Source organism: Chinchilla lanigera, unplaced genomic scaffold, assembly GCF_000276665.1.
Source record: "Chinchilla lanigera isolate Chin_1 unplaced genomic scaffold, ChiLan1.0 scaffold00008, whole genome shotgun sequence".
Lineage (NCBI taxonomy): Eukaryota > Metazoa > Chordata > Mammalia > Rodentia > Chinchillidae > Chinchilla > Chinchilla lanigera.
The window spans coordinates 26,745,303-26,769,008 of NW_004955409.1; the positions used below are offsets into that span (position 1 = coordinate 26,745,303).

Sequence of the window (23,706 nt, forward strand, 5' to 3'; positions counted from 1 at the left end):
AGGAGGGGTTCCTACATTGAATGGTAAACTAGAGGCGTTTGTCTGTGTCAGTAGGATTAGATTCAGCTGTTTCAGAAGTTTCAGTCCATGATGAGCTGGCTCCATTGTTTTAGGCCTATGGCAACACAGAAAGATCATGGGAGAGGGAGTGGTTTGTGTGTATGGGGCGTTGCTTACCTCATGACAGAAAGCCGGGAGAGTAGGGGGAAGGGGTTGGGAGCAGATGTAGCCCCAAATTTCATACCACTGTGATCCACTCCTTTCAACGAGGCCCCACCTCCTGATTCCACCACTTCCCAATAAAAATAATACCATCAGATTGTGATCTCATTAGTTGATTAATCTTCTTGATGAGCTTAGAGCCCTCATGATCCCTTCAGATGTCAGCCAACCTGACACATGAGTCATACAGGACATTGAAATCTATACCACAACACCATGTAGCCATGCAGATTTTATTTGGAAAGAAGAATGAGTATCTGGGGACAATTGTCATTTTCTGCTAATGCCCTAATTCTAAGATTTAAAAATGAACAATAACTGTCCTTACTGAACTATCACTATGTGCTAAGTACTGGGCTAAGTTCTTCTATATTTGGTCTTTTGTTTGGTGCTCACATGCCTATTAGGGTCAAAACTATTATTATTTTTTGGGAGGCTGGGAGGCTAGGAGGCTATTATTATCTGGGAGGCTGAACCCAGACCCCTTAATTTCTATGCTGTTTTTGTAGTCACATACTCTCTGCATTGGCCAAGGTTCTAGCTATGACTGGATCACAAGATGATTTAAAGGGTGATACACCGAATTTAAAGCTAGGAAGGGGAATGTGTACCTTCATTTCCCTTAAAATTAGGGCCTTTACTTGGATAGACTTCCTATGCCTTCGCCCTGGTCAAAGAGAGAAAGCCGCCTGCCTCTAGCTCCCTGCACTGCCAGCTCTCAGCTCTGAGTCCATAAGGTTCTTTGTGTCTTCTAAGCTTCAGTGCAAGAGAGGACGGGAAAGCCAGCATGGACATATCTATCCCCTACAGAGGGGAGCTGTTCTTATTCTCACCAAAACCTATAAGGTGGGATTTCTCCCACACACATATGACCTCCGCCACATTCCATTTCCTTATTTCCCTCTTTTTAGGTTAAAAAATGAGATAGTTGAATTTGAACTCTATTATTTTCAAAATTTTTGAAATACTTGGTTCTATCTTTGACCAATTTTCTCTTAAAATTCCCCCCAAAGCAGTGGTATTCCTCCACAGTGCATTTAGATACTGTAACCCCATAATAGGTATGTGAGGCAGGCAGAATAATGTGCTCCAGGGGCACCGGGTCTGCTGATCCTCCACGCCTTTGCTGCTCACTGAGGCCTGTGGGCCATGGCAGCCATGGCTCTCCAGTCTCAGGGGTCCAGCAGCTGCTGCAGGCTGAGAGGTAGCCGAGGAGAAGGTGACCTAGGTCTGCAAGAGAAAGAACCAGAGGCTGAAGCAGGCCAAATAAGCTCAGGCTGAGTTTGAACAGTACTGCCTGCAGAGGGAGAAAGAGTTCAAGGCCAAGGAAACTGCGGCCTTAGGGTCCCATGGCAGCTGCTGCCGTGGAGAAGGACACCCAGAAGATGGCCATCCTCCAGACCTACTTCTCAGGGAAGAAATCCTGCATAACCACTTGGCCTTTGTCTACGACATCCGTCCGGAAATCCATGAAAGCTACTGAATAAATGGATAGGAGAAGGAAGTGCACATCCCATGGATTGGCATTGAAGATACTCTCATGGAATATGAAGCTTTAGTGAAGCTGAATTCTATTCTTACAAAACACATTAAATTGTTACTTATATTCTATAATAGGCCCCTTCACTTTTTGGAGAGTAGAATATCTAGCTTCTTTGGATAAACAGTACTTTCTCCAAAGGTTTCATCTTTTTAGCTATTTCTTAGGAATTTAATGAGTATATGTTGTCTTTTTTTCTATACCTTTTAAAGCAAGCAACATGTGTCACAGTGTTGATCTTTTCTTTCACAGATTTAGTAGGGGGAAAAACAATTTTTTAAAGGAAGGAAGGGATTAAATAACATTTTTCCCCTTATATTTTCTTGAAGATCAGGGGTTTTATCTATGAAAAAGTAGTAAATAGCTATTTGTAATGTTGGAGGAGACCGGAAGGTTTGCTGAGTGGATAGTTTGATCTGATTTGTTTAAATTTTCCTAAAAGTGGCATCGAAGTCTAATTGGAGAGGGATTTCCAAACAACTTTATTCTTTGTACTTTTCTGGATTGAATTTTTAAAAATTGTAAATGTATCTGTTTTAGTGTGGATTCCACTTACAACACAGCCTAGGAGACAAGGACTTGGTGTAGCTGATTTGAAATGTGATCCTAGGAAAAGAAGTGAAGGGGAAGGGATGGATGGAGACAGGGAGGAGGAAAGCCAGTTTCTTAAGTGACTTCTATATGCAATCAGATTAAGGAGTTGGTTCCTCCTGGTTGCACCTTATATTTAGCTCCTGCTTTATGGGTTACGGCCTCTGAGCTCCTGATTTTCTTCCCTCTCTGTACCCATCTCCATCCTTTTGGACTAATACTAGCAGATTGCTCTGAAGTCCTGTGCACTCAATGACTGTCGAGTGAATGAGTGATTGAAGGGGTAAAAAAAATTTCCAAATATCTTTCTTCTTTAGAAGGTGAAGGGCACAGGCACAAACCTCTAAAACCTTATGTTGAAGAACATTTGATTTAGAGAATTTATTTTATAAATGTGGTGTCAAAAAAGTCAGAGAGAGGAAGAGTCCTAGCTTTATCTTTGGAGGTTTTTGCCTTGGGGATACTAAGAAATAAATGATTCCTTCTAAAAAGAACTTACACTTTTCATCAAAAGATAGATTATTCACCCACCTAAAGCAGTGTATGGGAGTTATTTGTACAATATCTCAAAAACAGCAAATTGACTCCATAGAAAAGGAAACTTTCTAAATCATGCTGAAATTTTGTCTTGAAATATAAACCTTGAAAGAATAACACCAGGAGCTTCTTTCGTACTAGGAGATAGAGGGAGTGATACAAATTTAATTTACTGCATTATGGTTTATTTAGCAGGTGTTCTGCTTCCGAAGAGTTCAAAAAGCATGTATCTCCAGAGTACCAAGGAGACGTGAGGCCATTCCCCAGGTAATTTGGATTCTGAGGGGGAAAAAAAATCCAGAAAATTTGGGCTCAAAGAAAATGTTGGAGCTTGTTTTGTTGTTTACATAACCTGCCTTTCCTAGAGGCCCTTTGCCTGAGCTCTGGCTCGAGGGGTTGGGGCATCCTCAGATTCTGGGAGGCCAGAATCAGCAGCTTTGGTCAAGCGTGGCACTCTCTCTAGAATGCCGAGATTTAGGGACTATATCCCTCAAGTGCTCAGGTGTTTTTATGAATGTGTTATGAGATTTTTTTGGCACCCAGAATGCTTACTGTCTTGAGCTCAATTACAATGAGTTTATAAAACCTGTGTTTTGTTTCACTGGCACCTGTGCTTTGATTTTCTTCTTAAAAACAAACAGTAAGGTGATAACACAGCCACGCATAGTGGCACATGTCTACAATCCCAGCACTTGGGACACTGAGCGGAGGAAGGTTGCAAGTTAGAGGCCAGTCTGGATTACACAGCAAGATCTTGTCTAAAAAAAAAGTTACAATGCAATAAGCTGTTCATATCAATGTTGTACAGACAAAGAAGGTAGATACTAAAAGTAAACCATTGGTGGTTTGCTGTAGTATCATGCAATAACTTGAAACATCACTGTCAGCTGAAAGCTCAAACGTATGAAAAGTGAGGGGAAATGTCAATGTTTAAAATGTACATACTACACAAAAGATACATTTACTGAAGTGAAGTTGGACTGTGGATTGATTGTATTATAAGCATCCATGTAACCGATGTGTTGTTGGAGAAATTTGGAATTCTGGCTACTCATTTTGTGCCCAGATTTCAATATCCGTTAAGATCTATTATGGTTGTTGCTACTAATTCTTATTCCTATTATTACTGCCCTTATTGCTGTTATTGGCGGGCCTAGTCCAGCTGAGCAGGGGACCTTGAAGATCTGGGACCTTGACAAAGCGCAGGGGTTGCCATTGGATCAGACCCCAGGACTATGTAAATTTGAGCAGATATTTACTTAGCTTTTGACCCTTTTGTGGCCCTACTTGACAAGGGTATTGAATGAAGGCAGGATTCCATTTAGTCAAGGGTCAGAAGAATAAAAGAAGACTTTAAAAAGTGCTAAGAACCAAAGAAAAGTCCAACGGCATGATCCCAGAGCAGATATTGTAGACTTCCTGAAAGACTGAGGGCTATGTCATTTCTATCTTAGACTGTCAGTAGCAGAATGCCTCCATCTGAAGAGTAGTAACTTAATAACTCTTAATAGGATCCAGGATGTCTCATTAGGATTATAGGCAAGAATGCAGTTAATGAGCTGCAAGTCAAGGAGCCTTCTGGTCATCCAGAAACTTTATTTTGCTGAGAAAATATCTCCAAAATCATGAGAGGAGAGACTTAAAAATAGTTTTGGATGATAGATGATTTCTTTAGTGGGTTTGCATCTTTTAACATTGAAAAGATTCAGAATTAAATAAATATTTGTTTAAGAGGATCAAATTTACATTTACATAGTATTTTGGATGTTTGTAATCAAGGGTATTTTATTTTTTTAATTAATTTTATTGGTACACTTTTGATATGCATAAGGATCACATTCATCATAGGGAATTTGTACCTATACATAATATATCTTGATTCTTCCCCCCTCCCACTCCCCTCCCTTCCCTTAAATCCTTCTTTCCCTCATTTATAAAAGACGTTTCTATTTTGTCCCTTCTATTCTTTTTTTCCCTTTTCCTTCCTTACCCCCCCCACCTCCCTTGTTCCCCTTCCTATTTGAACATTTTCTTCCTACTTCCCACTATCTATCATCCATTTTGGTCCTTATTTAACCTTTTGGTTTCTCATGTAAGAGAAACAATGCAATAGTCAAACATGAATCTGATTTATTTCACTTAAAAGTATGTTCTCAAAGTATATCCATTTTGCTAAAAATGCATCATTTATCCTTCTTTATGACGAGTAGTACTCCATTGTATATAAAACCTACATTTTTAAATACATTCAACCATTGATGGGTTATTTCCAAGATTTAACTGTTACAAATTGTGCTGCTATAAACATGGGTGTGCATATATCTGTGTTATGACACTTTTATCTCTTTCAGGAAGAGATCAAGAAGAGGAATAGTTGGGTCAAATGGAACATCTAGTTTTAGTTTTCTGAGAAGTCTCCACAGTGATTTCCATATTGGTTGTACCAACTTACACTCCCACAACAGTGGAAAAGGGTTCATTTTTCTCCAGTCTTGCCAGCATTTGTTATTCATTGACTTCTTGATGATAACCATTCTTCCTGGATTGAGATAAAATCTCAGTGTTGTTTTAATTTGCATTTCTCAAATGACAGTGATGTTGAACATTTTTTTCATATATTTATTTGCTGTTTGTACTTCTTTATCTGAAAAGTATGTATTCATTTCAGATGCTCATTTTTGGGTTGGGTCCTTAAATTTGGGGATCTGTTTTTTTTGAGTTCTTTATATATTCTAGATATTAGTCCTTTGTCTGAGGAATAGCTGGTAAAATCTTTTCCCTATTTTGTGGGCTGTCTCTTCACTCTTTTGGTGGTTTTCTTTTGCTGTACGAAGCTTTTTTTGGGGGGGTACTGGGAATCAAACTCAGGACCTTGCACTTGCCAAGCAAGCGCTATGCTGCTGAGTTGTATCATGGGCCCTGTACAAAGCTTTTTAATATGATGAGATCCCAGTTGTTGATTCTTTGTAATATTGCCTGTGGAGTTGGAGTTTCATTCATAAAGTCTTTGCCAACGTCTATGTCTTCAAGAGTTTTACCTAGTCTATCTTCCAGCAGATTAAATGTTTTTGATTTAATATTTAGGTCCTTGATACACTTTGATTTTAGTTTAGTGCATGCTGAGAGACAGGGGTCCAGGTTTAGTCTTTGGCATATGGAAAGTCAGTTTTGCCAGCACCATTTGTTAAAGAGGTTACCTTTCTTCTAGTGAAGGTGTTTGGCCCCTTTGTCAAAGATAAAGTAGTTAAACGCGATTGGAGTTGTTTCTGCATCTTTTGTGCTGTTCCATTGATCCTTGAGTCTTTTTTTTTTTCTTTTTGCCAGCATCATACTGTTTTTATCATGGTAGCTTTGTAGTATAATTTCAAGTCAGGGGATTGTGATGCCCCCTGCCTTGCCTTTGTTGCCTAGAATTGCTCTTGCTATTTTTAGGTCTCTTCTTGTTCCAAATGAATTTTAGGATTTTTTTTTAATAATACTGTGAGGTATGCTATTGTATTTTGATTGGGATTCTATTAAATTTGTGTATCACTTTTGGAAGCATGGCCATTTTTCAATGTGTTTATTCTGCCTATCCAAGGACAAAGGATATCTTTCCATTTGCTTGTATACTCTTTCATCTCCTTTTTTGGAATACTCTAGTTTTCAATGTAAACGTCTTTTATTTCCTTCATTAGATTGATTTCTAAGTATTTCATTTTTCTTGATACTATTAGGTTTTTTTTGTTTTTGTTTTTGTTTTTGTTTGTTTTTTTTTTCAGATGGGATTTTACTATGCAGTTCAGGCTGGCCTTGAACTTACTTTGTAGCCCAAGCTGGCCTCAAACTCACAGCAATCCTCCTCCTCAGGCTCCTGAGTGCTGGGATTACAGGTGTGTGCCATCATGCCTGGCTTGATGCTATTACAAAATGTATTTTTCCTCACTTTCTCAGTGATTTTGTTATTTATGTTCAGGAATACTATTGATTTTTGTGTTGACTTTGTATCTACCCATGCTACCAAATTTGGTTAATAAATCTATAGAAATCTTTTGGTAGTTTTTTGGGTCTTCTATGTAGAGAATCATGTCATCTACAAATGATGATAATTTAATTTCTTCCTTTCCTATCACTATTCTTTTTGTTTGTTTTTCTTGTCTAATTGTTCTGGCTAAAGTTTTCAGAACTATATCGAATAAGAGTGGTGATAGTGGGCATCCTTGTCTTCTTCCTCATTTTAGGGTGAACACTTTCATTTTTTGACCATTGAATATAGTGTTGATTGTCAGATTGTTGTAGATGGCTTTTATTAGATTAAGATAAAGACCTATTCCAATTTTCTGTAGGGCTTTTAATCCTACAGAATAAATGTTGGGCTTTGTCAAGTGCTTTTTCTGCATCTATTGAGATAATCATGTGATTTTTGTTCTTGGTTCTCCTAATGTGGTATATTACATTTATTGATTGGTGTATGTTGAACTATCCCTGCATCCCTAGGATAAATCCTACTTGGTCATGGTATATAATCTTCTTAATGATTTGTTGTATTCTTTTTGCCAATATTATTCAGGATTTTTGCATCTATGTTCATTCAAGTTGCCTTTTTTGGATGGACCTTCTCTGGTTTTGGTATCAGGGTAATGCTGCTTTCCAGGAATGAGTTTTGGAATATTACTTTCCTTTCATTTTCATCAAAGAGTTTGAGGGATAGTGGCATTATATCTTCTCAAAATTTCTTGTAGAATTCAGCAGTGAATTCTCCATCAGGACCTGGACTTCTCTTTGGTGGTAGTTTTTAAAATTACTTCTTCAATTTCATTGGTTGATACTGGATTATTTAGAATTTTTATCTCTTCTCGAGCTAGCTTTGGTAATTCGTATGTATCAAGGACTCTGTCCATTTCTTCTGCCTTTCCCTCTTTTTAGAATACCAGTTCTTGAAGTAGGTATTGATGATCTGCATTTCTGCAGGATCCATTGTGATTTCATCCTTTTCATTCCTAATTGCATGCATTTAAATCTTTTCCTCTTTTTTTGGACAAGGTTGGCTAAAGGTTTGTCTATTTTAATTTTTCAAGAAACAACGCTTTGATCCATTGATTTTTTCTTTGTTTTCTTAGTCTTGATTGCATTAATTTCTGTCCCGATCTTTATAATTTCCTCTCTTATCCATGCTTTGGGTTTAACTTGCGCTTCTTTTTCTAGAAGGTTGAGGTTCAACATTAGGTTATTTGAGCTTGCTCAATTTTTCTGATGTGGGAATTCACTGCTGTAAATTTCTCTCATTGGACTGCTTTCATTATGTCCCATAAGTTCTAATGTGTAATATTGGCATTATTGTTTAATCATAGAAACTTCAACTTCTTCTTTAATTCCATCTATAATCCATTGTCATTCAGGAGGATGTTATTTAATTTCCATATATTTATGCAGTTTTTATGGTTTCTTTTGCCATTGATTTCCAATTTCATTGTGCTGTGGTCTGATACTATGCAGGGGATAATTCCAAATCCTTTGTGTTTACTTAATTATGTTCTATGAGCTAGCATGTGATCTATTTTGGAAAAATTCCTGTGTGCAGCTAAGGAGAATATGTATTCTGTTGTTGTGTGGTAGAACACTTTATAGTTATCTATTATGTCCATTTGTTCAAAGGTTTGGTTCAGCTCTGATATTTCTTTGTTGACTGTTTTGTCAGTTGATCCATCTATTTGTGACAATGGGGTATCAAGATCCTCCATTATAATTGTATTAGTGCTTATTTGGTTTTTCAGATCCTTAATGTTTATTTTATGTAGTTGGTACATATATATTTATGACTGGTATATTTGTTGCATATATATTTATGATTGTTATCTCTTTTTCCTGGATTTTTCCCTTAACATGTATGTAGTGACCTTCTTTGACTCTTCTGATCAGGTATTGCCTTGAAGTCCACTTTGTCTGCAAATAGAATAGGTATGCTTGCTTTTTTCTGGATTCCTCTTTCATGTTTTCAATCCTTTGACTTTCAATCTATGAATTTCTTTTTGAGTTAGATGTATTTTTTTATGCAGAATATTGTTAGATCTTGTTTTTTGATTCATTCTGCCAATCTGTTTCTTCTGACTGATGAATTGAGACCAATTTACATTGATGGTTGTAACTGTTATGAATTGACTTATCCTTGTCACATTATTTTCCTATTGTTGGTTCCCTTTCCCCTCTGCCTTGCTTGCTGGGTTCATTCTGTTATGATTCATGGAATTGTTGTCTTTGTTATCTTTTTCCAGAATATCCTCCAGAATATTTTAGGGTGCTAGTTTGGTGATCATGAATTTCTTCAGGTGTACTTTATCATGAAAGTATCTTATTTCTGCATCAATTTTGAAAAAGAATTGTAGGGTACACCAATCTGAGTTGGAGGTTGTTTTCTTTTAGGGCTGGAGATACTTTACTCCAAGCTTTCCTTGACTTAAGTGTTTGTGCTGAGAAATCTACTGTGATTCTGATGGGCTTTCCTTTATAGGTGATTTGTTTCTTTTCTCTAGCAGCTTTTCGTATTCTGTTCTTGTGCTGAATTTCTGGAATCATGACTGTTACGTGCATTTGGTATAGTTTTTCTAATTATGGCTAATTGAGCTGTATGTCTCACTTATCTGTATATCAAAGTATTTTTCCGTACTTGAGAAGTTTTCTGCCATTACTTCTTTGAACAGGTTTTTAATGTCCTTTGTGCTATCTTCTGCTTTTTCATTGATTCCAATCAATTTTATGTTTTTCTTCTTTGCATCAACTAGGAGCCATTGGATTGATTTTTCATGGTCCCTTGCTATTTTTAAGAAATCTTTCATTTAATAATTACTAACCACAAACCTGTCTTTTAGATCTGATATTCTGTCTTCACATTGGTTGATTCTGTTGCATATACTTTCAATAGAATTTTTAATCTGGAGATCTGTTTGAATCTGTTTCAAGGAACCCAGTTCTTTCCTATGTTGTACATTCATGGTTTTCATCACTTTCCTAAGCTTTTCAATTTTTAAGAACCTATATCTACTCTAGATTCACTAACCATTTCTTCATTATAGTCATCATCTCTTTCATTATCTGTGAAATTATTTCTGATTTTTTTTTCTGGAGTCTCACTCACCTGCTTTGTTATTTCTGCTGCTACCATTTCAGAAAGTTTAGTTTGGTGCCTTTTGATTTCTTCCCCCTCAATGCACTCTTAATTTGCCTTGGGCAAGCTGGAGGCCTGTGGTTGCATCTTGCTTCCATGTCTTCTCATTTTCTACTTTTCAAAAAGTTGTTTTCTGTGTTGATGCTTATAAATTTTTTTATCACAGGTAGCTTTGTTACTCATATTGGGATTTCCTTAGGAAATGACTACTTTTCATATGTTTCTTCTAGTTGTAGCTGGCTTTTGCCATTTGAATCTTCCCTTAGACCCTGCTCTTCAGTTTACTAGGTATAATTTGCTACCTATTTTGACTAGAACCAAGTTATTTGATATTGGACTGTGGTAGTTTTTATGACTTCTGTACAATCTTGGTATTGACATACAAGAAAGAACAACTGATCACAATAACTAGGTCACCTTGGCCAAAGTAGTACAATTAGTAATAACAATAGCATCAACACAGTGTAGAAAATGACAAACTATGGAAACTGTTAATTTGCTACATTTAACTATAGCAATGAAATTTATAGTTGTATAACAAAATCTAAAACAAATCAGAAAATTATGTATGATAAATATCCCCTCAATAGCACAATTTTACCCTCAGGGAGAAGATTTAAAAGAGATAAGAGGAAAATATAGAAAATAAAAGCACAAGATTAGAAGCAAGACTAAAGGACAAAGGAAGAATACCCAAGTTTTGGGAAACTGGTAAAACAGGCAAGAAGGAAAGGAAGAAGGAAAAATCAAAAAGAAGAACTGAACAAAACAAAAGAAAAACTAAAAACAATGTTCATACTCATGAAATTACAAAAACAATTTTAAAAAGCAAAATAAGAAAAAGATTTCTCATTGATTTCAAACCTGTGGTTATCTTTTGTGGTCTATAATTTTGTGATATTGTCTAATTCAGGACATATCTCCACTGTCACTGGTAGACAAAGGAGGCAAACAGAGCCCAGATCTTTCTGGATGATTCAAGCAAGCCTGGAGTGGGATGCTGGATAATCCCAACAATCCTACAGTAGGAATAGGGTGCAGTAGGAATAGTATGTCTTCAATTCCACAAAAGTCAGGCTGATCCTGGCCTCTGGTTATGAGGTTGGAGCCTGAGTTTTTTACCCACATTATTCTGGATGTCTCTTGCTGACCTGACCTCAGCTTTCTGACCCTGGATATCTTCTGCAGTTGTGCCTCACCTGGTCACTGGGAGCCCTGAAATGAAGCCAACCCACAGCTGCTCCAAATCTGGGGTTCAGTTGCCCTTTCCCTAAAATGGCATCTGGTCAACCACCCTTCTCCTTGGGACTCTTTTACTTGAGTCACTTAACAGCTGTTGTAGCTCACAGTATCCACTGCTCCATTCTACTGGTACCTTTCTTCCTGGAGGTCTGTGGAGTCACCTCTCTTCACTGTGTCTCTGCAGATTCATGCCTCCTCTCTCACATGGCAAGCTGCAAGCCAGGGAGAAAGTGCAGTTTGCCCTCTCCTTTTTCTGCACTGAGGTCTGTCTCTTCACTTTCCCTGTGGGCTCTAATTCTCTCTTCAGAACCTTCTCGGGTCTTGGAGATCCACCTCCCTCCTTCTTTTCTTCCCTAGGTTGTTATACTCCAGTGTCTGGCTTCTAAATCTTGGAGAGGCTGCAGTGCACTTCCCAGAAGTGCAATTAATATTTTATATTTTAAGAATGTTCCAAATGGCCATGTATAATTTTGTGGATATCATGATGTTCATGGTTTTTAGCAACCATCAGGTGCTTATCTTTGGCCAGCATCATCTTGGTCATCACTAAGAGATATGAAATATCATAGATAAGAGCTTACTTGTGAGAAGAGCTAATTAGTTCTGATCTTGTTACTCTAAATCTAACAGTCCATTTACTTAATGAAAAGAAAATTTTATAGGAAGAATGACAGAATTTATACTAGAAGATCCTTAAATTTATAACAAGTTAATTGTCTGCATAACATTTCAGAGAAACCAGGTAGAAATATACTATGACACAGGCTAAAAATCACTCTGGTTTGTCTTTATCCAGCTGTGACATTCTCTGATTACAAAATTCAGCCTAGAATTCATATTTTCCTCTTTGAAGAAAAAAAAAAAGTTTTGATAGGGGTCAAACAGAAGGATGTCAAGGGAATTCCAAAAAGTAAAATATGAGAAGAGATAATCTAATTCAAAGTAAGTGCTATCAAGCTTTACATTTTAGTTTTTGAAAGACCAACTATGCACATTTTGAAATATTACTAGATAGTGATTATGTCACCAGATAGGACCCAAGGAGTTTCCCCCAAAGAGAAGATGGCACCCTCAGCTTGCCCCACTCATGGAATATGTTGTAGGATCAGTGACTTATATCACAGAAAAGCATTTCAGGGCATGTCAGTGAGAGGCTTACATAGGTTTATTAAGCAGATAAAGAAGTGTATACTCAGAGAAAATAGAGTGTGGGCCTCCAATGATGAGGCACAATATTTATAGCCTGTGCCTTTATGTGTTTTGGGGGTGCCTTCAAGACAGATGATCTAAGATTTGTATTGCTGGTGTCTGTTAGGTTACTCCTTACTTACAGCTTAGTGCAAACAATTTGCATGGGTTTGAAGATGAGGGTTTGAAGTTTAGAGCTATGGTATCCATTTAGTAATAGCGCCGTTTCCTTGAGGTTAGAAGTCTGTGGAATTTGTGAATCTACAACATCACAAGAAAGTGAGGCACAACTTACAGGTGAAAAGCGCAGACCCGATTCTCAGGCTTGTCTTTTTAAGACTCTTGGGAGTTTAGGAATTAGTTTCCTGGAAGGGGAAAAAAAAAAAGACACTGAAACCTCAGGTAATTTTGTGTCCTGAAGCTGCACTTTTTTGAAAAGTACAATTTTAAAACTACAATTTTTCATTCTAACTATCTTTATTTCTTCTATCCTACCTTAATAAGGGACTAGTTAAGCTGATTGCTAATCTTTCATGGAGTTAGTTGCATTAGTTGGACACAGAAAGATGCTAAACACCTTGGGAAATAAAAGAAGGAAGATGGAGTTCTTACCCTGGAATGTAAGGGGATGAAATTGTCTGTGGGCTTTTGTTCCAGACTTGGGTCCTTCTTGGGCACCTAGATTATAAACTATGTGGTAAATTACCTGGGAAATGGTCGACCTTTTCTTCTATCTGCACCAGCACTTATTCCACGCTGTGTAGGATACATGTACCACAGGGGAGCCCAGCCATTCATTCTTTTCTTATTGAGGGGACAAACAGCAGGTTTGTCTCTCCCCATTTTGTGAGGGCACATGTGACCCCTATCTAAGTGAGCTGTAATGATCACATCAGATAAATTTGTCTGATTCTAAATTATTGCAATTTTGCTGTAAGCACTAGAGGGGAGAGGGTTATAAATGGCAGGCACAAGGTATGCTCAATATTAGGCACTGTATTAGAAACTGTGCTTCCCAGAAGAATGTTGACAGTGTGCAGAGTGATGTGTCTACGCAGTTATGAAAAAGAGAAATGTTAAAGAAATCGGTTAGTTTGTACCTTGCTACTGTAACAAGAGAGTTCCTGACTTTTCAAAGTGAGTGGTGAAGTAATGTACTGACTATCTCAAAAGCTATGGTAAAAGAAAAAAAATCGGACAATAGTCATATTTTGTGGAATTTTTGAGGGGGGGGATGTGGTAATTTTATAACTGAGAAAAACAAACATAAATATTTAAGGAATGATAAGCTTTCACAGTGGAAACCTCTTTCCCATCCCAACATGGTATGGGATCGCCTGCGGGCTTTTCTAGCCAAAGCAGCAATCTGCATTTCTATCTAAGTATGTCTGATAATTTATGCCTGTGTGATTAAGATCTTTATTGGGAAATTGTGCAATATCAGGATCAATAGCCAGGGACTTTGGAACAGTAGCACACATTCAAAACCCCCTCCCTTGGGATGATGTGCGCTCAGAAAGAACACACATCCTTCTGTCAATTAGGTATTTAGGTTCATAGCCCGAGAAAACAATGAAATCAGTCAGGTATTTAGCAAGGGGAGTGTGATACAATAAAATCTTGCATAATGAGTTTAGCTCAATTCATTTGGAAAGCAAAGGGTAGAGACCAAGAGAGAGAAAATGGTTGTATAGCTCAGACCTCTCTCAGAAATAATAAATGGACTTACAAAGTCTCAGAGCGGCTATCCAGATTGTGGCATGCAATTGCACCATAACCAAGATCTTAAAAAAATAATTGGAGCCGGGGGTGGTGGCGCATGCCTGTAATCCCAGCACTCAGGAGGCTAAAGCAGGAGGATCGTTGCAAGTTCGAGACCAGCCTGGGCTACAAAGTGAGCTCAAGGCCAGCCTGAACTGCAGAGCGAGACCCTGTCTGAAAAAGACAAAGAAAAAAAAAATTGGAAACAGGATGGAAAAAACCCTATATATATATGTACATTAATTTTTCAGAGCATGTATTTTGGCTCTTCACTTCTTTTTCTGGCATATTTTGTTCTTGAGAATACCCATGTCCACCTGGAAATGAGGAAAACATTTGCTTTTGTTCCTTTATGCTCAAAACTGCTGTGTCCCCAAGATTTTATGGGAAAAATCCTTTATACTGGACTTAGACCAGATGCTCCCCATCTCCCTCCCCATAGGCCAGTCACTGCCAGTTTATCCTGCCAGTCACTGCTCTGTTACTTGCTCTGGAAATTGATGCAGGTCCTGAAGTGTTGCCATGGTCGGGCATAGAGCAATGTCCTTTTCATAGAGAAGGTATAAAAGGAGAAGTGGGTTAATGTCTGAAGGACCACCAGGGAAAGCTGGTCTCCTATAAAAGGTCTGTCCCAGAGCCCTACTTGCTGCTTTTCTGGTGCTTTAAATTTCCCTGCAGGACAAAAGCTTTGTTTGAGTTCAGAGAGTCATGAGATATTTTTACTTCTAAGAGTTATTTTAGTACAGTCTCCCAGGCCAGATACTCACAATCGTCATTTTGGCACTGTGAGTGGACACAGTCAGTACGTGCCTTCCCTGTGCCTCCAGCCAGTCAGTCCCGGAGAGAAACTATGGAAAAGCTGGTGGGCGGGGAGGTCAGTGAAGATGCTAAGAGTATAGATGACATTGATCCATATTCTCTTCAGTCAAAAAGGCTGAGCAAAAACTTTAAAGGAGGGAATACTGCCGAGTGTGGTGGAGCATGCCTGTAATCTCAGCACTCAGAAGACTGAGGCAGGAGGACTGCCACAAGTTTGAGGCCAGCCTCAACTACATAGTGAGTTCCAGGCCAGACTGAACTACACAGTGAGACCTTGTCTCAAAAGAAGTACTAAGACTATAGGTGGGGAAGAGAATAAGGGAACTGTGCACAGTATTCAGGGAATTGCAACACTCAAATAGGCCACATTCTCTATTATTCTGCTTAGCGTAGCACCATATCAGTGCTGATGTGGTGATTGGTTCCTGGCATCTGCCTATCTCCATCTTTAAAAGTACACTTTGGGAGCTAATGAAACTGGACTAAATCTAAGTACTAGACCTTAGCGACATGTAGTCTTGTCCCAGGAGAAGATTGGAGCTCCTTTGCACTTGCTCACAGAGCCAGTTTTGTGCATCTCATCCCAACTCTAGTAATATCATGTTGGCGGTTTAAAATTGGCCATATAGAAAGTATTTACACCATAGAAACTGGCAAAGGCCAATTGTTGAAATTTACCAGCACACCACTGCATTAATCCAGTCCATTTGGATGAGAAGACTAGTTGGGTTTTTAATAGTTGTTTTTGTTCTTACATAAAATTTTAAAGTAACGTGTAATAATCATATTAATGGAGCACAATGTGATGATTTAATACATGCATACATTATATAATGAACAAATCAGGGTAATTAGTATACCTGTCATTTTGTACGTTTATCCTTTCTTTAATCTAGGAGCATTCAAAAGTCTCTCTTCTAGCTATTTTGGTATACATAATACATTATTATTATATTCATCCTACTAAAGAATTAGAACACTAGCGCTTATTTTTCCTGCCTATTTATAATTTTGTACCCATTTCTCTGCCCCTCCCTAGATTCTGGTAACTGCTTTCCTATTCAGTACATTAATATGGTCAACTTTCTCAGACTCCACATATGAGTCAACATGTATGATATTGTCTTTCTCAGACTGGTCTATTTCTCTTAAATATAAATGTTCTTAGGTCCATCCATGTTGTTGCAAGTGATGGAATTTCATCTTTCATTGGTTGAATGGTATTTCACTTTATATATATGCTATGTTTTCCTTATACATGCATCTGTTATTGGAAATTTAGATTGATTTTAAATCTTGGCTATTTGGGAAAATAGCTATTTGTTATAGATGTGGGCACCCATAAATCTTTTTATATGCTGATTTCATTTCCTTTGGGTAAATATATGTCCAGTAGAGGGACCCAATGGTGCTATTTTTAGTTTTTTGAGTCAACTGCATACTGTTTTTCATAATGACTATACTAATTTATATTCCTACTAACACTGTATAAGGATTCTCCCTTCTGCACATCTTTGCCAGCGTTTGTTATTTCCGGTCTTTTTACTATTAGTCCCTCTAACTGGAGTGAAATGATATTTTATTGTCTTGAGCTGTATTTCCCTGATGATGTTGACAGTCTATTTTGTAAACCAGTTGGCCATTTGTATATCTTCTTTTGAGAAAGGTCTGTTCAAATTTTTGCCCATTTTAAATCAGGTTCTTATTATTATTCCTGCTATTGAGATGTTTGAGTTCTTATATTTTTGGATATTAACTTCTTGTCAGGTGCATACTCTGCAAATATTCTCTCTTGTCCCACAGATGGTCTTTCCACTTTGTTGTTTCCTTTGCAATGTGGAAGATTTTTAGTTTGATATACTCTTGCTTGTCTATTTTTTGTCTTTGTTTTGTGTTTCTGAGATCTCATAAGTCCCTCCTCAGACTAATGGCATAAAGCATTTTTCTATGTTTTCTTTTAGTACATTCATAGTTGCAAGTCTTACATTTAAGCCTCTAATTCTTTGAGAGGTGAGTTTTGTAACAAGTGAGTGAGGGATCTAGTTTCATTCTTGGCATGTGGGATATCCAGTTTGCTCAGCACCATTCATTGGTGAAAGAATGTTTTTCCCCAGTGTGTCTTCTTGCTGCTTTTGTCAAAAACTCATTTGGCTCTAGATGCTTGGATTTATTTCTGGATACGCTATACTATTCACGGTCAGTGTATCTGTTTTGTGCCAGTAGCATGCGGTTTGGGTTTTATTGCTTTGTATGAGCAGACTAGTTTTGACTGAAGAGCTCACTTTCCTTTGAGCAGATGCACCTTGCTTCATCACCTTTATCACTCACACCCACACTAAAGTCCTTCCTTTTCTGCTCACCTCTGGCTGAAATTTCTTCTCTTCTTTTTCTTCCAGTACTTTCTATCTGTGGGATTCTTTGCAGTTCACATTCTTTATCTTGTGAGTTGTTGTTGTGCTTGCTATTTTGCTGTATTCTCTATTTATATGTCCCCTTTACCTTTTTCAACCAGAATGTGAGGATAGGGAGGATGAATCTGTTAGGGGCATCAATAATGACAGAACAATGATAGTGGTGGTTCCACAGAGGGCTGAAGTGGACAAGAAAGTGACTTGAAAGGCATATTAAAATAGCTTGAAGTCTGGGGGTGACACCCATTCAGTATGAATGACGTAAGAGGGCAGGCTGCATTGGTCTCATTCTGAAGGTAGTCGAGTGTTCTCACAATGCTCATTATAAGGCTTGGTTTGTGTGGGTTTTCTTTTTTTCTTTAGATCAGCGCAGTTAGTTCACAGTCAAAGCTGCTCAGAGATTAGTGTCCATGGATAGGTGAAGAGATGGTGTAAGGAGACACTGGAGCAAGAAGCCAACAAACTGCCTATCCCAGGAGAATTCTGGAAGGAGAAAGAAGAGAGTGTGGTGGTTACCTCGAACAGTGTCTGGGGTTCACCAGGTGTCTTAGTTACTTTTTTTGTTATTGCTGAGACAATATACCTTACACCCAAAGTTAAGGAAGGAAAAGGTTTATTTAGCTTATAGTTTGTGGAGGTTTTAGTCTACAATCAGCTGGCTCCAAGGCAGGGTGGCAAGGCACAGGGGCAACAGTTTAAGGTGGCAGAAGACAGCGAAAACAACAAGAGCAAAAAGCAGGAGGAGCAAGCCTCTTTTTCTCCCTTGTATTGTATGCTGGCTACCCACCCACACCATCTCCGTGACCTCCTCTTGCACAGACTCAGGATGTTTATAAAGTAAGGACCCTGGGTCCCTGCTGAGTTGCTTAGTTAAACTTCTAAACTTTTTAGGTTGACACAATGAACAGCATCCTAGAGAGTAAGGGCATGTCCTTTGTACCCCGGGATGTAAAACTGCTGAGTTACTTAGTTAAACTTTTAGACTCCTCAAGTTGACACAACGTATCAACCAGAACACCTGGTTCGGTCTACTAGCAGGATTTTCTCTCACATTTCTTGTATATCACTCTTCTCACCCTGTGTACTTTTGCAGGCATTCGGGGACACTGCTCCTTGGTGACCAAATAGTCTGGTAGGGCTTTAACTCTCCATCTTCTGTTATTAGAACCTGTGGCCCAGAAGGTGAAGAAATCCTAAACAAAGGTGACCCATTAGAAGGTTCTCCATCTAGTTGACAGAAAGAGTTTCAAAGTGAGCCCTAGGGCCTGAGTCCTTGATGGAAGAGATCTGAGTGACTACAGGATGGGAAACGCTCAGTTTGTGTTACACAAGAGACCTTGTCAGAGTCGGGCTTTTCTGGTAAACGTGCACCTTTAGGAGTCCTGTTGTCTTGCCGTGTGTCTGCGTGGTGGGTGGGGTATGGAAATGTGTATGGGAAAGGAGGGGTAGGTTCTGGGTCCTTAGGCCCTATTGCCCCCCCACTCCTCCTCCCCTCCGACTGCCAGTCTTTGCTCAAAATATGGTACTGGGAGAGTTTGCTGTCTTACTTCCGCTTTCCATTCAGAGTTGCTAGATTCACCAAGGAACCGCCAGTTCCACTAATCTGTGGGAGATTCTTTGAAGATGAGATGATTAATGAAAGGAAAGTAATAATAGAAGGATGAGGACAAAGAAGCAAGTTTATTTTAAACACATTTTTCTTACCCCGGAGGGGCCTTTCTGTCTACCTGGCACTTATATTGGTGCCCTGTGCATGTAGTAATGGGTAATTTGTCTCTGCCAAAGCCCTGGAGTTCTGGGAAGCAAGGATATTTTGAGATGAGGCCTTCTTTGTTATACATCTTTACATGTCCAGAGTGCCCTCTACGTTTTTCCTTTGGTGGTAAAATATTCTCCTGTGCCTTTGCACCTGTGTCACCTGCTTGCGGTGTGCACACCCCCATCACCTTCCAGTGTGAGATGAAATGTCTGGTGTCATTACTCTCAGCCGCTGTGTACTTGAACTTCAGATTCTCTCTCGGGAAAATAGAGATAATGGCATCTCTCTCACAGGGTTGTTGTGAAGATTAAACCTGTGTCAACACGTGCAGAGCCCAGCAAACCTGAGTCTCAGATGGCACTGAGAAAAAGGGGTTTCTTTCTTTCCCTCTCTCTTTTATTTTCAGGGCTCCCGCAGCTCTGTGTTCATAAGGCTCAAGTTTACCAAACTGTCAGCTTCTGTGTGTGCCTGTGTCTCTCCAACTGCACCATGAACTGCAGAGGACAGAGGCCCTTTCTTGGTCATCTCCGCAGCCTTCCAGCCTAACTCAAGCCCTGTTGTGTGGAAGGTGAGATTTCAGGCCCTGTCAGGTGAGTGAGTGAAGGAGGGGAGACATGTGCGAATGCTCAAGCACACCCTGGGTGAGTGGAGGGGCATCCTGGCAGTTGCCTAGGAGACTAACCTAAAAATCAGAAATATAGCACCAGCTAATTTAGAATTGTTACAGATGCTTCTTATATCACTGGCAAAATGTCAATAGATTTTCCTCCATTTGGTGCCTTTAGTGTATTTCCTATGTAGAATTTCAACACTTAATAGAAAAGGTTGTTTTCTTTCCTTTCTATGTCTTCTAGGAAGACTGAATTCTGAGAGTTATCTTTTGTCTAACAAGCACAAAAAATTTCTTTTTAAGAAATACTCTTCAGAGCCAAGCATGGTGGTGCACGCCTGTAATTCCAGCACTTGGGAAGCTGAGGCAGGAGGACTGCTGCGAGTTTGAGGCCAGCCTGGGTTACATAGTGAGTTCAAGGCTAACCTAAACTACATAGTGAGATCTTGTCTCAAAAAGCACCCCCAAAAACCCAATCTGGAAGTATTTAGGTGCCTAGAGTTGGATTAAGTATATTTCCTGATTTATCAGTGGCTCAGATATGGCTCTCTGTTATTTGATGTATCTATTACATAATAAACATCTTTCAACCCTCTCACAACTCAAGAATCCACACAGTAACATAAACCTACCTGTGTGTTCTTAGCTGTTTATTGTTCTTTTCATTTCTTTGTTTTGTTAAAAAGCTTTATTACATCCCTATGCGTACCTTCATGGTACATTGTTTAATTTTAGTTGTTCTGTTCTTTGTTGGTAGAGTATCAGCTCTGGTCTTCTGAGACTTGCTTTATTTTTTTTAAAATAGCACTGGGGATTGAACCTACGGCTTCAAGTATGCTAAGCCTGTGCTCCAGCACTGAGCCACACCACCAGCCAAGATTTGCTTTGCTATTTAGCATCATGCTACCTCTGATTCATCCACATTGTTGCTTATAATTGAAATCTTTCCTTTTTCGTTACTGTGTGGTACTCCATACAGTGAAGTGCCATCGTTTTTTCCTGTTGAGGCGCACTTTCCCAATGATGGGCACTTGATTTGCATTCAATTTTATGCTTTTATGAAGAGCATTTACTGAGATGTTTAGCAAACTTGTCAGCTAATATACATGTGCAGAAGCAAAATCTTTATCTCCAGTAATAAGATCTATACATAATTCAGGAAAATACTCAGTACTCATCTGGAGCTGGTAGCACCCCCTCAAATGTGTGCAGGAACTACAGCAGTAGGGTGGGGAGTGGGCAGGAACTGAAAAGCCAGAGGAGAGAGGTGCAGACGGGGAACATTTAGAAGCTGCCCAGCCAAGAATAGCTGCTGGTGGGAGACAAGTCAGATAAGGAGGTTTTAAAGCAAAATACTGTCCACTGTTTAGTGTAAATGCCTTTCTATATCACTGTCTCAAACATGCCAGGAAATTACATTGCTTACAAAAGCTCTTACGCACATGGAGTTTTTCCTTTGAAAATACTCTGGGAAGGATAGTTGACATGTGAGTTAGAAACAAAAAATGCTTTAACAAAAAAAGAAATGCTTTAAAAAAATTAATATCAAATCAGCTTTCCTCAGACCCACTAAATAAATAATAAGAGAATATTGGTGGAAAAGATTCTAAAGTATTAACTGATTCAGTGTACCCACACGTTTTGACCATAGCTTATAAATTTATGAATGAATGAATGAATGAAATGCCTTGGAATAAATATTACTAGAGTACCAAACATTGAGGGGGGAAATCTCTAGTCTTTGAATTAAGGGGGTAAAAGTGTGTGTGTGTGTGTGTATGTGTGTGTGTGTGTATGTGACACAAAGATAACCAATCCATGGGTCAAAATATTTGCTCTTATCTTACGAAAAAATAAAGAAAAACTTTTGGAAACCCTGCTTAATTTTGATTTAGTTTCATCCTTTACATTTACCAGAACTCATTACGTACAAGATCAAGATTTGGAGGTGACTACTTCACAAACACAGATTCTCTACTTGTCTTTTCCTTTTTGTCTTTTGACAAAAGCAAATGTTATTTCTGGTGATCATGATGTCCTAGGAAAACAACTAAGGCTTGGTATCTCTTTATTCAGGCATCTGGCTCCTGAGTCCCATAAACTAAAGAATGACTGTAGCACAGGGTATAATAAACACAAGTGTGCTTGTTACCAGGATGTACATGCGTCTACATGTTCAGTGTAACTGACAGCAAACAGGGCTTGTTTTCAGCCCTATGCCCCCCACCCCCATATTCCTAGGAAATTTGAGCCAGATTGTGCATTTAAAATTCCTGAGCTCAGTAATGATAAGGAAAGGGTGGTGACTTCTTCATCACTTTGATGCACTGGGGCAAAACCTGGATTATATAGATCATAATCAATTTTCACAGTTGATACAGTTAAAGATTTTTTTTTTTGTAATTTAAAATTTATTATTTTTACCCAACTATAAACCTAAAGGGTCGCACTGATTTGTCTGGTTGTCAAAGACAGAAATAAGTCTGAGATTAAATTAAGAAAGGCTGCTTATTCATAAACTGTGGCCATGGAAGCCATCTGCTGTTAATTTTTTAAGGGGGAGAAGGACTAATTTTATCTACTTCTTAAAAAATTGCCGTGTAATAACTTCCCATATTTATAGGGTAGCGTGTGGTCATTTGGTGCAGGTATACAAACTGTGGTGATCAAATCAGGTCAACTAACCTCTCCATCTCCTTCAGTGTTCATCATTTCTTTGTGCTCTGAGCCTTTGAACTCCTCTCTTCTTGCTCTTTATAAAATGCAGGCAGGTATTCTTTATTTAATGATTGATCTGTTTAAACACTAGTCAAACTTATGACCCATGGCTCTGTGGCTCTGACTTATGACCTATCTTTATGGGGTTTTTGTACAGTTCTGTACCTCTTGTTTATAGAACCTCAATGTGTTTTTTTTTTTGTTTGGTACAGTGCATCTTGTTTATACATTACTGTAATTTTTGCTGATTGTACTGTATAGTACAGTATTATAGTTTTATGTTGTATTATACATTACAGTACTGCATGTAGCATTATGCGAATAAAAGCAAAGTCATCAAGTTGGAGTTTCCTTTGACCATTTCCTGGTTCTGAATATTTAATGTACCTACTATATACAGTTCCTCATTTAGTAATCAATTTATTTAACAACCAAGTCACAAGAATGGAACTCAGTTATTAAAGGGGCTGTGGATGTTCTGAGGGCTCCTGAGCGTGCTGTGTTCCCACTCACAGTGTGGTACCTACTAGAAGTGGCCACAGGCACATGCTCCCCCGTTCACGGGCTGCTTTTCCTGCCCGAATCCTAAAGCTCCACCCAAGACCACCTATTTAATTTATGGAGCCTAATGCAAGATAAAAAAGGAAGGTCCCTTGTGAAAAAGCTAAGGATTTCAGATGACAGCTGGACAGTATATCAAGCATGGGGCCCTCCTAAGCCAGGGGCTGTGTATGACTCACAAGCCACGTGTCTATGAAGCCTGCCCAGCTCCAACCTTACGTAAGAAGATAGGAAAAGAAGGGAAGTCCCCTAATTCTATCTGAGAAAACTCGCAGTACACACCAAGTGCTCATGGGAAAGAGGCCCTTCTTCTTTCACTGAGGGCCCAGGCGTCCATTCTCCCAGCCCTTAGCAATAAGCAGATCAAGAGTCCTTCAGCAAAAGACTGGGCTGCCTTCAAGTTCCTTTTCGCTCCTCAGTCTGTAACTGAGAAGCCCCTCTCCTGAAGGGACTCCGATTCTAAGATGCTACATTTCTCCTCACAGTTTGAGAACCACAGCTTTACTACTTATTAGCTGTTATGACCTAGAGCTGGTCTTCTGTCATTTTTGCACCTCAGTTTCCTTATTTGTGAGACAGAGCAGTACTTCATGGAATGGTTGTAAG

General features: G+C 38.8%; 1 pseudogene; it reads left to right on the forward strand.

Annotated features, from left to right (window-relative positions):
- The first annotated feature begins 1,304 nt into the window (after positions 1-1,304).
- Positions 1,305-1,717, forward strand: LOC102013698 (annotated as a pseudogene).
- Positions 1,718-23,706: the final 21,989 nt, after the last annotated feature.